Source organism: Haliotis cracherodii, unplaced genomic scaffold (assembly GCF_022045235.1).
Source record: "Haliotis cracherodii isolate W230 unplaced genomic scaffold, xgHalCrac1.p SCAF_13, whole genome shotgun sequence".
Taxonomy (NCBI): Eukaryota; Metazoa; Mollusca; class Gastropoda; order Lepetellida; family Haliotidae; genus Haliotis; species Haliotis cracherodii.
In genome coordinates, this window is record NW_027266268.1 from 15,732,453 (window position 1) to 15,750,801 (window position 18,349).

The following is an 18,349-nucleotide window of genomic DNA, read 5'->3' on the forward strand; positions in this document are numbered from 1 at the left end:
TATATTTAATCTGTTACAGTAAACTCCCACATATATTATATCTTACAGTAAACTCCCATATATTTAATCTCTTACAGTAAACACCCACATATATAATATCTTACAGTTAACTCCCACATATTTAATCTCCTACAGTAAACTCCCACATATATAATATCTTAAGTAAACTCCGACATATTTAATCTCCTACAGTAAACTCCCACATATATAATATCTTACAATAAACTCCCACATATCTAATCTCCATAGTAAACTCCCATATACTTGAATATAGAATCTCTTACTGTAAACTCCATATACTTAATTTCTTATAGTAAACACCCATATATTAAATCTCCTACAGTCAACTCCGATATATTTTATCTCTCACAGTAAACTCCCATATCTTTAATCTCTTACAGCAAACTCCGATATACTTTATTTCTTACAGTATACTCTCTAAGATGTTTTCTTACAGCAGACTCTCATATGCATGGAATCAAATGTGGAATCTGGTATATTTGATCACTAACAGGTCTTTGCATGGACTCTATTATGCAGTTTCCCACCAAGGGACATCTAAGCATAAGGGAAACTATACAATAATCATATCTGAAGTTATTTTCATATTCATGTCTACAAAACACAGCAAGCCACACGTAAAGCCGGTTCGTTGTGTCTCTGTTTTCCTTTAAGACGAGAAGATCAATAACTTAATTATATATTCTGTTTACGTGGGTATAAAATATTGGTGTGAAAATGCGAGAGACATTCCAGGTTGATTGAACCTGCATACGTCAGTGCTTCAATTACACGTCGGCATGAATCTGTCAGCGTTACGGGGACATATGAGATGGGAGATCTAACACGGCTCCATGGCTGGCTCCAGGTGTATTCTCTAATAACACACGCAGTTAGCTGCTTTAGGTGATGATCTAACACGGCAGACCCGATATCGCGAGGATAGGCGGTCTAGATACTCGTACATCTAATACGACGCCATCACTGTGTTTTGGTTTGTTGTTTTTTTTGGTTGGTTTGTTTGATTGTTTCTTGTTTAGTGCCGCACTCACCCACACATGTTTCCATGCGATCTTTTACGTAGGACTGTTTGTTTATCTCCTATGAGGATATAACAATATTTTTTCTTGTGGCACTAGGATGCTTCTGTAGGCTTTGGTGATTGGGAATTTGTATTTAACGGTTTATTTTATATTGTTTTGTTTGTTTGTTGTTGTTGGCTTTTGTGGTTTCCGTTTGTTTGTTTTGTTTGGGGTTTGTGTGTGTGTGTTCTTTTTGTTGTTTTCTTATTGTCATTTTTGGTCTTTTTGTCTTTTTGTTTTTTTGTTTTTTATTTTGTTCTTTTTGTTCTTTTTTGTTGTTGTTTTGTTCTTTTATTGGGATGGAGGTGGGTTATGGTATAAGAAACTGACCGTCGACCTACGGAATATAGCCACAGTAAGAACAAGGCGAACTCATGATATATGAAGTTATGTGTAATCACGCGATGTCATTTCTATTTCCAGCAAGACCGAGCAGAATAGACAGCATGGTGGTGTTCTTAAGGAGGTTCAGTCACACAATGAGGTATACCCAGAGTGATATGTACCATAGGGATTCAAATACACCAGTCCGTGTTTTATCCCCTTAATGTCTAGCACCAAGCATGGCAACAATAGTTACCATATTTCTATGTCCTTCGCTATGACGCGACCAGGGATCAAACCACAGACCTTCCACACTCCAGGAAGACATTCAAGGTGATCAAAAAGGATACTCGGCAATGATGTGGCGAAACAATCAAATTAGGATATAGATATAATCTCGACAGTCATGCTAATGGGCTAAGTTATTAGAAGAAATGATTAAATATGTTGTATCTTTAACTTAATTTTGAATTTGGTTAACCATTCCATTCCGATATGAAAGTCGCATTGCACCTATCCACAACTAACCCCACTCGTGGTCAATGTAAATTCAAAACGGCAAATTGTCACATGAATGGTGCAATAGTATTTGTGTCCAAACAGGCGATGTCTTATGTCTAAATTGCTCCCTGCATTACAATCCCGCACCGCACCACACCGCACCGCACCGCACCGCACCGCACCGCACCGCACCGCACCGCACCGCACCGCACCACACCACACCACACCGCACCGCACCGCACCACACCACACCACACCACACCACACCACACCACACCACACCACACCACACCACACACCACACCACACCACACCACATCATATCACCGCACCGCACACCACACCACACCACACCACACCACACCACACCACACCACACACCACACACCACAACACACCACACCACACCACACCACACCACACCACATCATATCACCGCACCGCACCGCACCGCACCGCACCGCACCGCACCGCACCGCACCACACGTACGATATTCACACACCCCTATCTGATTCGCCTTGTCCTATATTGTTAAAAGGTACTGGCATATGAGGACCATAAGCACAAGGAGTGATTAATACGGTTCAAAATAGAACTTACAGATTTTCCCTTGGCGTTGGTCCGAACACATCAAACACAAAGAAACAACGCCTGGACCTCAAGCGTCACCAAACAACGAACGGAAGTACATGTACAGACTGTCCAAGGCTACCAAGTTTAACAGTAACCGTAATCCCTTAAATAACCCATAAGTGGTCATCTGAGCACAAGCATTCATGAGCACCGTCTGCAGAAAGTCACAGAGTCACTGGATTTGGTAGAGGTCAATGACAAAGACAAGGATGCCAAGCCCATGCTCCAGATCCTCCAGAAAAAAAGACTCCTGTAAACGGCAATAAGCTGCTTACAAAAAGACTGAAAAAGGTCATATGCTCGGAACCATAGGTGACTATAGTTATGTCTAGACAACACCGCAAGGCCTTCATCCGAGTACGCGCATGTAGCCTACCCACAGCTATCGAGGTTGGTCTACATGCTAATCCGCCAATTCCTCTTAGAAAACATAGTCTGCCCTTTCTTCCTTCATTTAGAGAAGAGTAAAGTCATTTTATTATTGACTGTTCTATTAGGATTTACATCATGACATTTAAAGCTCTGCCAACTTGTGCTTTTTGACATTTTAAGCTCTCTATAAATTTGATTGCACGTTTATGAATAAGTGTTCAGTGGGAAAATGGACACGTTGATGCAAAGCCACGACAATCAAAGACCTTTTGCATTCAAAGTCCATGCAATGTTTCAAGAGAGAATTATGTTTTATCAACTGTTTGTGTGCGCTCTATGTTTATGTGTATGTGTTTTGATGTTTATGTGTGATATATGTATGTATGTCTGTGCGTTATGCGAGTGTTTGTGTTTGTGTGTGTGTGTGTGTGTGTGTGTGTGTGTGTGTGTGTGTGTGTCTGTGTGTGTGTGTCTGTGTGTGTGTGTCTGTGAGTGTATGTATCTGTGTTTGTATGAGGGAGTGTGTGTGTGCGTGCGTGACTGTGTGCGTGTGTGTGTTTGTGAGCGTGCACGTGAACAGACAGTGGTAATTTGTCACCAGTTAATATTCTTTTAAATGAATGTTTTTTAATTGAGTATTTTTATTTAAAAGGGACGAGCCTGTGTAACTATATGATAGACGAATCGATATCTGTTCATATACAATGGTTAACTATTATATATCCTTAAATGTATGCATGCAATACATGTACAGTACATATAGGTAGAATTTAATTATTTTATCTTATATATTTTAAATGTATCCAGGTATTACACACGTACGGTCTCTCGTAACCCGCGGTGTGGCTTTTGTATATTTTTTTATGATATCGTGTCACTCTTTCGCACGGCTGCACAGAAAGTGAGACCTTTAAAAACTATTTTCTCTCCCTGTGATCTGGACAAGATGGCGAACACCAAAGAAAGGAAAACACAATCGGCTAAGAAGCGAGATTATAGTCTGCTCCGAGATAAAGGTTGTGGATTTGGGCGCCAATTATTGAGCAGACGTCAATATATCACGTGATATCAAAAGCAGACATGCAAAGACACCAGCACTTGTACTGGGTTCTCCCTAATTACTCGGATATAATAATCTTAGCTTTTGATGGCAGAGGATCAGATTTCTTATAGAGAGACGGTAAAGAAATTAGAATTAATTAGGTTTTCGGAACAGACAAAATGGCCGCCACAACGAGCTGTAAGCTGCAAGAGTGCATCTCCTCTTTGAATGTTCGCCATATGATCTTTATATTCATATCAGATGGTAAAAAGGCATGTAATGCCACCCTATGTTGTCTGGTCGTTAATGGCACCTGGTGTATATTTCACACAGCCACCCCTTGGGGAATCCAACCGTGATGTCAGAATTGATCAGCAAACAACCGACAGACAGGCGACTTGGTCATATCGGTGGTCAAACTTGGCGATTGCGTGTCATCGTACCAATCACTGGATTGTCTGGCCTAGACTCCAAGTTGTCCACAAATTTTGCGACCCTTGAAGATCCGGGGTAGAATAGGTCTTCAGCAACCCATGCTTGCCGTAAAAGGCGACTATGCTTGTAAGAGGCGACTAACGGGATCGGGTGGTCAGGCTCGGTTGAAGCAGGTCATCGATCCCAATTGCGAGGGTCGATGCCCATGATACCAATCACTGGATTGTCTGGTCCAGACTCGATTATTTATAGACCGCTGTCATATAGCTGGAATATTGCTGAGTGCGGCGTAAAACAACAAAAACCAACCACAAATTTTGCCCTAAGTCCATGTTTTCTTTGGTCCCTATCGATTCAACCATTAGAATGGTTTATCACAAAACAAACGGAAAACAATACACGCGTCACATCACGGCTTGACCTCATACTGCCTAGAGTATCAAATATAATCAGGCTTCTATATATTTACTACTGTAAAATGGATGGATTGCTGAAAACGACGTCAAACGAAACTCGCTCGCTCGACATGTATTAAGGACTCTGATTTTAGCAGAGATTTTTAATAATTATGGAAAGGCTTAAGTCGCTTTTATTTATATTAAAACTGATACACATATAACACATTTTTCATTCAATCTCAAATACATGGTTTTGTCAAATCAAGAGCTGGTTGTTAAAAAGGCATCAAACCTTTAATCTTTTCTAAAAATATCTTTAACTACAAACTGACAAGTATCTGTTAAGAGCTTGTCAAGAAGAACGTGTTGTGTTTCTATTCATTTTGCCTTTGCTACGTTATAGACGCGTTGATAATTGAAGCTGTGCGCTGTATGGCAAGTGCATCCCTCTTACTATATTAGTAATAGCGATATAGAAGTAGCGCTGTGATCGCTTGATTACCCGGGACATATCGGTAAGTGAGTGTCATGTATAAGTATTAGCAAAAACCCAGGCCTGAACGACGTTAACCTAAATTTATATGGAAATGCCCGAAAGTAGAGCACTTTTTTACAATAAAAACTAACGGCGAAAAGTATATGTAGGCTTTGCGAATATATTTTACTATCGATATCCAATGGTAGACGAATCAGACGCGGAAACATGCGGGTCTACAGAACCTTAAACTAATCGCTGTCTAACGGCATCATCGAATGTTTATACACTACTCACAATACGTTAAAAAACATCGATTCATTCTTGTTATTTTGATAACCGTATTTGACGTAATAAGCGCCCAGGGTGCTCTCAAAATTAGGAATAGGGGGCTCTTATTAGAATATTATTTTGGTGAAAATAAAACAGAGTTAAAAGATAAATTTCGTTGTTTATGCTGACAGCCTGAAATGTTTATATACGACAGATATATTTTTCCAGAATTTAATTGCCCATAATTGAGGGTGCATATTACACACGAGTGCGTATTATACACGAATAAATAAGTCTTGTGTAAATTGATCAATCGGAAGGGGTGCTAATTGGGATTGTTCACTAGACAATATATTAGCAAATATCGCCGTGGGCGCTTATTAGAGAGGGTCGCTTATTACGTCGAATACGGTAATCGATCATGCCATGACACATGAACTGTAGTCATATGAAAGAATCGTGTTTCTTTAACCTTTGGCGAGTAGTAGGAATGAAGACAGATATTCACAGGGGTTCATTATGAGTGAGGGAGTGAGTGAGGGAGTTGAGTTTAACGCCGCTTTTACAGTATTCCAGTCATATCACGGCGTGTCAGCTAAATGTGGGAGGAAAGCCCGAAGTGATGCAGGTCTCAGACGTTAACCACTTCGGTGAAACCCACGAGCACGGGTATGGTTCATTATGAACGACAGTGGAAGTAATCACCGAGTATCCATTGTCTCTGACAATCAAATGTGTGTGAGTGAGTATGGTTTCACGCCGCCGTTAGCAATATTTCAGGAATATCACGGCGGGGGACACCAGAAATGGGCTTCACACATTGTACCCATGTCGGGAATCGAATCCGGGTCTTCGGCGTGACGAGCGAACGCTTTAACCACTAGGCTACCCGACCGCCCCCGGTCATAAATGAGGTAGTATTCATGTTTTTACACTACCCAAATTGCTTAGGACGTTGAATTTGCTAATGCTATAAATCAAAGGTTTTTCTGGCCAAGATAGTTTACAGGCCGCCGTCATATAACTGGAATATTGCTGACTGGCGTAAAAGGATGAGTGAGTATGGTTTTACGCCTCTTTGTACAATAATCACCAACATATGCTTCAAATAGAGTACCTGATGTGCTCACATCGAACCCGGGCCTTCCGAGTGACGAGCAAAAGCATTAACTATAACGCCACCGCCCCTATTGGCGTAAAACAATATTCACTCTGTTATAGACTACAGTGCGATTAATTACCGAGAGTGCATTGTTGCTGAAACTCTGTTTACCTCTTGTCTACAATAACATGTCTACGACAGTCGAAATGTCAAATAAAGGTATCATCTTATATGTCATAACCTCGATCAGGGCAAAACGGTTTTACCAACGTGCCCTGAACTAATGTCACACTGACTGAGTATCACTGCTGGGGGCAAGAGCCTTTCTGTCTGAACTCCCAGTGCGGCGAACTGTCAATGGAGATTGGATTAAGGCTAGCGTGTGTCAATTTGTTATGGCTATGTCGGTTAATGATAATAGGAGATAAGTCGTGGATTTTCTAATAGTCGTTTTATCCGTTTGTTCGCTCTATCAGTGTTCGCTATATCCGTGTTCTACTGTACTGACATACTGACATTGAATCTCAGTTGTCTGTACGTACGTGTTGATTGTCGTTGACGTCGTTGCACATCGTGGTGCAGTAGCCACGAGCAGGTATCTGGCTGTGGCGAGAACTCGTTATACAGACGTTCTTCCAGCACTGACGTCGACATGCTTGAGAACTGTGTTATACTTTATTTTACAAGGGAAAATATTTTGACTATTTGATATGATGAACTAATTTGGTAATTTGGCAAAGTACGAATAATGTTAGGGAAAAGTAAATTTACATATCGAAGTTTGGTTACCTTGATTATGGATACTAATTGATAAAATTAATATCGTTAAGCCCAACCTGTATTTATTGTTATACGAACACCTTCCTCCCGAGACAGCCTCCGTGGTCTTGTGGTAGAGCGTCCGCCCGGAGAGCGGAAAGTCCGGGGTTCGATACCCGGCCGCGTCATACAAAAAGATGTTAAAAGATTGTACTTGTTGTTACCCTGTCTGGCGCTCGGCATTAAGGGGCTAAAACAAGGACTGGTCGGCTCGGAGTAGGGTATTCATGTTAAACTGCGGCATGGTATCTCAGTGAGCTAGCACTATAAATCGGCATCAGTCAGGACTAGTACAAGCAGCGACACACACACATACACGTGCATGCACGTCGCTATATAAGTGCAATAATCTTGGACACGACGTTAAACCCAATTTATCCTCACCTCACCTCACCTCACCTCACCTTCCTCCCGAGGCAAGGGAGTTAACTTGACTTTTGTAAACACAGTTAACACCCTTGCCTCGGGAAGATGTACGAACATCCCTCATTAGTATTCTTGCATGGGGTACTGTTACATTTATTAAATGAAATGAAATGAATGAATGAATGAATGAATGAATGAAATACGATCATAGAGAGTATCATCCAAAAGCATCCATCAATATTTTTAACCTATTAGAAAATTCGAAAAAAACATCTTCATTAGCATAAGGTCCTTTGAAGCTAGGCAGAGCCAAGGTTGAAAATGTTAAACTTTACCCTGTCAAAAAAAAAATAAGGTTCTTGTAGATGGTTAATGTAATTGATTAATACACGGGGAGATACATCTGTTTTATGATTTATTCGTACAGCTGACTCTGCTTTTAGAAGAATTTTCTTATAATTATGGAAATGGTTTAGTCGCTTTTTTGGTTTCGGGCTTTTTTGTGAATATCAGTTAAGGTGAAAGTGCAAAATGAATGCTAGTAATTTCAGACTCGATTTGCGCTTAGTAGCGTGGTGAAGTGAACTTGAACACACAAACACACACACACACACACACGCACGCACGCACACACGCGCGCACACACACACACACACGCATGCACGTCGCCATGTAGGGGCATACATCTTGAACGCGACTCCCTATTTCAGAGTGAGTTGTGTTTAACGCCGCTTTTAACAGCATGCCAGTTATATCACGGCGTGTCAGCTTAATGTGGGAGGAAAGCCCGAAGTGATGCAGGTCTCAGACGTTTACCACTTCGGTGAAACCCACGAGCACAGGTATGGTGCTGACAAACCCAGAAACATAATTGGGGCGAACCGGGATTCGAACCCACAATCATAGATGTCTGGCGTGCCCAAGGGACGCAACTCTGCACAGCGAATTGCGGCGCCTTAGACGACTGGGCCACCCGTGCCCCCTATGTAGGAATGAAACGAGTTTTGACATCAGTACACAAGTGACTGTTTAAAGTACTAAAGACGCGAGTACTCGCGTCCTCTGTTCCCATGGCGCCGGATCAATAAGTGTTGTTAAATGTTGATATTTCGTTGAAGATTCCAATTAGTGATATCAAAACATGCGCAATATTTCATAAATAGAAGAGTTTCATCTGATCGATATTCGAAGTGATTAGTGGACACGATTTCATTGCGTACTATGTTTGGCTGACTCGTCCGATATTTCTTTACGGTTGAAATAATGGAGTGAGTGAGTCCGTTTCGTTGAACTCCACTTTGAACAGTATTTCGTTTATATCACGGCGTGTCATTTTGACATTGGCGAAAGTCTCAGACGTTTCCTACTTTGGTGAAACCAGTGGCACTCTCATGGGAAATGTCGATTTGAATAATATTACATGTAGCCATCATATGGATAGCTTGGTCGTCTCATAACGAAATAAGAAATTTTAAATAGTTTCAATGAATGAACGCTTTGTATATTTAATCTGGTGAGTCAATGTGCCAATTCGACAAAATTTAGTTTGTATGACATTTAGACTGATATATACCTTAAATTCAAGAAAACAAGATGTTTAAACTCCATACCAGGGTTGTAGATATTTAACCAAATCACCCTCTTGTCCAAGAAAACATTGGACTTTTCCAGTCTTGAACTTCACACTGATGCTCTGGTATGTAACCATTCCTATAGTGACAGTAGAGAGATATAAATACGTACTAACCTGTACAGTGAAGTAGTAGAGCGGACAACAGTTTCGCTGCTGTCACAGCAGTGGACGTTACATGTGTCGCGCGTTAAGTGTGTCTTGACAGACTGTGTAGAACGGTGCTAGGGATGTTGATTGAGGCACGCGTGCTGTGCCTGGGAGATCCACTTTGTAAGATGAAACTTCTTCCACATCAGTCTCAGGTTATCGTGTGATATTAAAACTCGGTGCTACTGCCCGCAGCTACCTCAATGGAATAGCAGTTTATAACGACGTACAGGACTCGGTTAGTGTCATTACAATCTTTCAGTGAAATCACTACGTTCCACAGAGACTTTAAACAATGCAGGGACACTCAATACATTCTTTAAACAATGTCGATTGATACTGAAACTTTCGAAAGAAAAGTTCGTCAAATTATCTTCCTCGAAAATCCAAAATACCACGTACGAATTGCGATGAGAAAATAAACTGATGAAGATATGTTACGGTAGAAATTACTCCCTGAAATCGTCATCACTTGAAGTCGTCATGTATGAAGAAGTAGAGACGCTCCTTCCAATTGCATGCCTTAGCTTGCTTTGATTACTGATGTGAATGTCAATGCTACACCAGCACCGTTGTAAGCGACGTTGTTGCCATAACGACGATGTAAGTGACGCATTCGCTCATTAATACCTGGCGTGGTATGTCACAAGCGAGCCTGCTACAACATTCGTAATAACTAGTCCCCTGCTTGTTTCTGCCTGGGAATCGCGATAATTACAAGGCAGACGACACTTCGAGCAGACGACACTTCAAGCAGACGACACCTCCAAATGACGCCGTTCTTGCAGTGATGTGTAATATATGGCTAAAAGACACCAATTCTAGTTTGCAATTAACGGAGCTTCAGGTTCGAAAGCGTAAACAGCCGTCGAGCGAATAGTAACGTTTAGTGTATTGGTATTTTCCGCTTCTTGCACGACAGTCTCTCTAGTTACGTCTCTGCTCACTCACTGGTTTTGACGTCCTCGGAGTGGGAATGTTACCGAGAAGCGACCACTAGCTTCCACGAGCTTGGTCTTGAGATTATACTCGTCGGTAGAGAGTCGCCTTGACAATCAGAAGCCAGGAACATTGGCCATTCTGCTCGTGCGCAGACCATGCTACCTGGATTACAGAGTGTCGTCTGCCTCCATTCCTTGACAAGATAATTGTCTCTTTGGCTTGACATTTTGTCGTGGAGGAAACTAAGAGTTCAAACGCCAATCATAGAGTCTTGTTTGTAATTTATATGGCCTCGGCAACAAACTTCTACTGTTTTTGTTTATGCCTTTGCGGTTGTTTTGCACGAATGGTAAATTGTTTTGACATTCAAGACATATCAAATCAATACCAAGCCATTATGAAACAGCATCTTAAGATAAACACAATTTCGCTAGGTAAACAATGGACAATACGTAGAGGATATTTCATGTGTCGAGTGAAATATCATGTTTCTCTCACCGAGTGACGGGGGGAAAGGAGATATTTTCACTCGTGGCTACGCCACTCGTGAAAATATCTCCTTTCCCCCCGTCACGAGATGAGAGAAACATGATATTTCACTCGACACATGAAATATCCTATTTATTATATACTTTTGGTGTAGTTGTCTGCAGGAAGATTAAATTATTTCATTACAAATGTAAAACCTTCAAGCGTAAATTCTCCCTACATAACACACATGGACGGTTTTCCATCCCCTGTTAGTACGACTAAAAATGTAGTTCCGTCTTTGCTAAATCTTAAAAAATATAAACAAAAGTAACCAAAAATATTTGATGTCACTAAAATTCTTTAGTATACATATTGATATGATTATATACAAAATCAACTTCATCAAAAAATAAATTTCAAATCAATGAGACGGTTGTTCGAAGCGAAAGAATACACGCAATTCAAGTAACAAAATGGCGCTTTGCGAAACGTAAAGTATCGACTGACAAATCAGAAGAGAAATTCACAGTTTAATACAAATCATTTTCAACAAAATAACAAACGGTAAGAATCGGTATTAACTACATACAACACAACACATTACGATTAGATGTTCTTTTATTAGGAGACATACAACACAACACATTACGATTAGATGTTCTTTTATCAGGAGACATACAACACAACACATTACGATTAGATGTTCTTTTATTAGGAGACATACAACACAACACATTACGATTAGATGTTCTTTTATTAGGAGACATACAACACAACACATTACGATTAGATGTTCTTTTATCAGGAGACATACAACACAACACATTACGATTAGATGTTCTTTTATCAGGAGACATACAACACAACACATTACGATTAGATGTTCTTTTATTAGGAGACATACAACACAACACATTACGATTAGATGTTCTTTTATCAGGAGACATACAACACAACACATTACGATAAGATGTTCTTTTATCAGGAGACATACAACACAACACAGTACGATGAGATGTTCTTTTATCAGGAGACACACAACACAACACAGTACGATAAGATGTTCTTTTATCAGGAGACATACAACACAACACAGTACGATAAGATGTTCTTTTATCAGGAGACATACAACACAACACAGTACGATTAGATGTTCTTTTAGTAAGAAACATACACCACAACACATTACGATTAGATGTTCTCTTATTAGGAGACAGTCTGATCAATTACTCAGAAATATATTGACAGTATTTTGACGTAAAAATTGTCACGATTACATAACTGGTTAAATATGAACGAAATTATTTAATTCCAATTTTACATTTTCATCATTCTATTGGGACATGAAAAATACTTTTTAGGACCGTCATTTTTTATCAGGCACATCCGAAAGGGGAGTTATGTAGTTATGGTGATAACATAACGAAGTAAGGATATTTCAAATTATTGTTATGTCCTAACATAACTGCACCAAAGTTTTCAGTGGATTTACAAAAAATATATATATATCTGAATACGACAGCGTCTTCATGCAATGAAACATGCAGAGTTTGGAGACGTTAATGTAAGTTTCAACACTTACCGATCCATTGGTTTTCTGACAATAAACTGTGTGTTACAAATGTTATATTTTGGATAAAATTTTCTTTGTAAAGTACAGATTCTTGTACTTTTGGGAGTTGAGTCCCGTCCGGGATTCGAACCCACACTGCCAGAGTGAGGCACCTAATCGCCAGCACACAAAGTCAGCGATCTCCCTCACTCAGCCACCGAGGCTTAAACAAAAAGGAAAGTCCGAATACTGGTTGTCTAGATCACGTGCTCCTAAGAAAGTGTTGTCCCAAATAAAATATTTTTTACATTTGACCACTTTCTAAACTGCATTGTGTGTTCAATAAACTGTGCGTAAAACCACCTCGTTTTAACGAGTATGCCGGTAATAGTAAGGCCTTGGGCGGCACGAAGAGCTAGCCTCAGACATTGTACCTGTGTTAGGAATCGAACCAAGGACCAACCTGCACAGGATGCTCTTTGGGCTAAGACTATTGTAACGCCTATACTTGAACATTGGCTTACACTAATAACAGCGGTTAGATCGCTTTACGCAAGCTCGGCCTGTGGTTCTGTCTGAGTGAGTGAGTATGGTTTTACGCCGCTTTTAGCAATATTCCAGCAATATCACGGCGGGACACCAGAAAAGGGCTTCACACTTTGTACTCATGTCGATAATCGAACCCGGGTCTTCGGCGTGACGAGCGAACGCTTTAACCACTAGGCTACCCGATCGTCCCTCGTTCCGTCTGAAGGTTTAAGATTATTGCACCCGTGCGTGCGTTTGCGTGGCTGATTGTACTATTCCCGACTAATGCCGGTATTTTAGCCATAGACCAAGAAGAAGAAGAAGAAGGAGAAGAAGAAGAAGAAGAAGCGCCAAGCGCCAGGGAGGACAACAACAAATACCCTCTCTTAACGTCTTTTGGTATGATATCCTGAAGAAGGTATGCAATATATTCATCAAAAGTGCAGTTTATCAAAATTATTTTCGGCAAAACTCCATTCCTCGTGAGCACGACTGTGTTGGAATGAATGGCCACCATTAGCGTCTACAGTTGTATTCACTACTCCTCTGGAGCAAGGACATCCTTAAAGGTCAACAAGAGAGAGAAAATGTCAAGATTTTATTGACAATGTCTTCATTTCCCGGATTACGCCATGCTGCCGGAATATTTGAATGAGGACCATCTTCAAGCTGTTTGTTATGTCAAAGCGTATTATAGAAGTAGAGAAGAAACGTGGCGATTAAAAACAAAAGTATAAAAATATCTTTTCTTAACGAACCTTCACTGAAGATGACTGTTATTGAGCTAGATGTGGTGGGCGAAAACTAGCTGTCATTCATTTTAAGGTGCGGCTAGAGTGGGTGAGTCGTGTTTTACGCCGCTTTGAAGGATATTACCTGGCTTGTCAGCTTCATATGGTTGGGAAGCCTGAATTGCAGGTGTTAGAGTTTTTTCACTTTGGTGAGTTGAGGTGAGGTAGGGTGAGGTGAAATCAGATTAACGTCACTTCCAAGATTATGGCACTTATATAGAGACGTGATCACTTTGGTGAAGCCCGCGAGTACGAGTGATGATACACCCATGACCGTAATCATGTTGAATCTGGGATTCTAACCCACAATCACAAGATCCTGCACGTCTAAGGGACGCAACTCTGCAAAGAGGATTGCTTGTCCTCCCTTCCCACTAGTATGAGATAATGGAAACATGTTATTGTAAAGATCCGACATTTTAATGATATAGTCAAGACCCCTCAAGCACAATTTTAAAAGATCCGTCATTTTAATGATATAGTCAAGACCTCTCAAGCACAATTTTAAAAGATCCGACATTTTAATGATATAGTCAAGACCCCTCAAGCACAATTTTAAAAGATCCGTCATTTTAATGATAGAGTCAAGACCTCTCAAGCACAATTTTAAAAGATCCGACATTTTAATGATATAGTCAAGACCTCTCAAGCACAATTTTAAAAGATCCGACATTTTAATGATATAGCCAAGACCTCTCAAGCACAGTTTTAAAAGATCCGCCATTTTAATGATATAGCCAAGACCTCTCAAGCACAATTTAAAATATCCGGCATTTTAATGATATAGCCAAGACCTCTCAAGCACAGTTTTAAAACGTTTTATCGTCCCATTCCTCTGTAACAAAGTACACATTTTCATTAAAATAAAACGTCAACGCCAGAGAATAAGTCTCGATTATCTGCCGAAACAGATACCATTCGGCGTAAAAGGCAAAAGAGTGAGGAAAATTGTATGAATGGATCACTAAAAGCAGGTGTTCGCGAAAAGGGTAAGCATGTCCTGCCACATTGGTAGACTTAAGGCGTTTGTACCGTCATTATAGTAGGGTTGAATGACTTATAGCCAACGTCGGCGCATCATGCATAGCACATCTAAGGGACGCAACTCTTCACAGTCACGGTCAACCACTATAAAGAAATTTAATTCCACCGTCGAAAGCATGCACCAATAGCACCAGTACAGATGGAAGTCATAACATCACAGATCTTGTAACAATGTGACCGAAAGGGCATGGAACAAAGAGAGGTTTTATATTAAAAAAGAGGCTGTGGTGGCACGTGGTCCTGTGCAACGTACAGGACATCAGGCAAAGTTAAGCAACGAAAGTCACGTAGAGTAGTTGGATGGGTGTTTGGAAGTTTCTTGGGCTTTGATCCTGCCATGAAATGCAAGTTGTAAGTGGTGTCTCCTTTGACAAGCGGCTTTCTTAGACATATACCTCTGTTCACCCAGCTGTTACTACTAGAAGTAGAATAAGATGGTAACGTGACTGTTAAACTTCTAACGCCTAACGGGAAGCTTGGGTTGTATACTCCCCAGGAAGCTGAGAATGAAATCCGAGTGGACACTTATCCATTGATCTGGATGATTTAGCGCTTTGAACGTGCTTTACATCGAAGAAATGTGATTCGAATGTAAACACAGACAAGACATGTTTAGATCTAAACATGATTAGGAATGTGTATAAATCCTAAACAGAATACAAATTTGGTGTGTGCATTTAGATCTAAACTCATGAAATGAGCTATCGTCTCACAGCCTAAATACCACGTAAACACAACATCCCCATAATCTAAACATATTTAGAATTTAAACACGTTTAAACATGTTTCGAATGTAAACCTATTTTAATAAATCGCACATCAAATATGGATACGATGTGTAATATATATTGACTGATGCCGATTTATAGTGCTAGCTCACTGAGGTACCATGCCGCATGCCGCGGACGCTCAAGACCACAAGACCACGGAGGCGGTCTGTTCATTAAGGTGTTGCGGCTGCTAACTCGCTTACTTAAGATAATGATAATCTCACAGGCGCATTTGTTAAATATTCTAATGAAAGTCTATAATTGAACATTCACCCACCAAGGACCGGGACATAGCTTAGTAGAACGTACGTTCGTCCATCATGTTTGTTTGTTTGTTGTTTAACGACGCACTCAGCAATATTCCAGCTATATGACGGCGGTCTGAAAATAATCGAGTCTGGAACAGACAACCCAGTCATTGACATCATGAGCATCAACCTAATCAGCGAGTCTGACCACCCGATCCCGTTAGTCGCCTCATACGACAAGCATAGTCGCCTTTTAGGGCAAGCATGGGATGCTGAAGACCTATTCTACCAGGATTCCTCACGGGCCCTATCCACCATGTATAAACCCCGGGTTCAAATCCTCATTATACAAAGTATGGAATTCCTTATTGATGCTGCATGTTGCGTTAAACCAAGGTCACACAGGCACTCAAGCCAAGTGTCTGAATCTTCATTTAAGAATGAGCTTCCATTTGAATTTTTTAAAATGAATACCCAGCGTCATTATTGAGGGGTCACGCAGATAAAAATATTCGAATAACATCCCATTTTCAACTTCCAGAAGTGAAGTTTAGTTGCATCTGGAATTTATAGCTACGTTGACAGTTATTTGTGATGTATTGCACGTGCATGGGTTTTGGGAAGCTTTTTCCATCTCTTTAAAACTCACTTTTCATTGATAGTCACTGTCCATTTTCCCAGTTTCATAAAAGCACCCAATCAGTTTGACATTGGCATAAACATGTTCTTCAACAGTTAATTACATTGTGAACTTACTCAGACCTATTGACGCGTGTTGGTTTATGTTCATGTTTGACACGGGGGCACGGGGGGGCAGTCGTCTAAGGCGCCGCGGTTCGCTGTGCAGAGTTGCGTCCCTTGGGCACGCCAGATCTCGGTTCGCCTCGATTATGTTTCTAGGTTTGTCAGAACCATACCCGTGCTCGTGGGTTACACCAAAGTGGTAAACGTCTGCGACCTTCATCACTTCGGGCTTTCCTTCCACATTAAGCTGACAAGCCGTGATATGACTGGAATAATGTTAAAAGCGGCGTTAAACCCAACTCACTCACTCACTCATGTTTGACACCCTACATACCTAGGTGACCCTTTAATAATGACGCTGAGTATACTTCCATGTCCGAACAATGCTTTGTCTTTAATCTCATAGAGAAATAATCAGCTTATAAGATGGCTCTCGTCTCAAGACAAACTCTTTCAGATTCCGATATTTCTGCTTCACCTACCAACAGCGAGAGCCGGTTTGCGGTGTTGACGCAATACTATGGTTCTCTTTGGTCTTTCGTTATTTACGAGCAGGATAGAACGGTGTCCTTCAGCTCAGTGGTGTTTATTACAAGACGACAGTTGCAGTAAACACTAGCATCAATATCGACAAATAAAGCTGAAATCACCTCACACCATTATGTGTTCTCCCGTTACTTGCTTCTGGTGCAGAAGAAAGAAAGATGTGTATTAATTCATTTCGTAAGTAAAAGTACACACACGAAATAAAGACAGACTGATCGAGGCTTTGTTTTTCAGGAAAAAAATATTTTACAGCTTTGCTCATACTATCGTTCACTGGATTGACGTGGAGTTCAATTATTTTGAAGAGAGAGAGAGGAGAGAGCTAGAGAGAGGGGGAAAGTGAAAGCTAGAGAGAGGAGAGGGGGAGAGAGAGGAAGGGAGCGAGAGGGAGAGAGAGAGGGGAGAGAGCGCTAGAGAGAGAGGAGAGAAAGAGGGAGAGCGAGAGCTAGAGAGAGAGGGAGAGAGAGAGAGAGAGAGAGAGACTTATACCAACAGCGCGTGCCACCATCAGTATCCACAAAACACGACATAGGATCATTGTGTTTGAGAACCAAAGAAGTACAGTAAACTTTGGTTATAACAAACACAAAGGGACCACTAACTGTAGTTCGTAATAACCATAGTTCGCGTATATACAGCATATATACAACAAATGGCCGGGACTAATATTAAGTTCGTTACATCGGTCAGTTCGTAATAAGCGTGTTCGTTATAAACGTAGTTTACTGTAATGATTTTACAGCTATACGACGAATAGAAGTTTAGATTGATAGACTGATCGATAGGATAGATTTTGATTTGTTGTTTTCGAAAGCACATATTGCAACAGAATATAAGATATATTCTTAATGAATGTGAGCGGAAAGAAAACACCACTGTGTTGACGTACAGGAAGTTAATGACCCTAGATTGTTACTGTGATGTCCGCATCCTCCCCCACAGCATACGTTACCATGGCAATAGTGACACCTGCACTATTAAAGATGTTATATCAACTCGCAAGAGAAATGACAAACATTTATAATTCATCAACCTGGGACGAGTATACTGACAGCCGTTAAAAACGCAACATGTTTTGATATTGACTATGAAAGCGTTCGCTTGTCACTC

The 18,349-nt window shown here is 40.7% G+C and overlaps 1 protein-coding gene across 1 annotated transcript in view; it reads right to left on the reverse strand.

Moving 5' to 3' along the window:
• LOC139458977 (uncharacterized) overlaps positions 1-10,112 on the reverse strand; it is a 29,792-nt gene extending 19,680 nt beyond the window's left edge. The window contains exon 1 of the mRNA XM_071240415.1: positions 9,571-10,112. The gene's annotated coding sequence lies outside the window, so the exon portion shown is untranslated. The remainder of the gene's footprint in view (positions 1-9,570) is intronic.
• Positions 10,113-18,349: the final 8,237 nt, after the last annotated feature.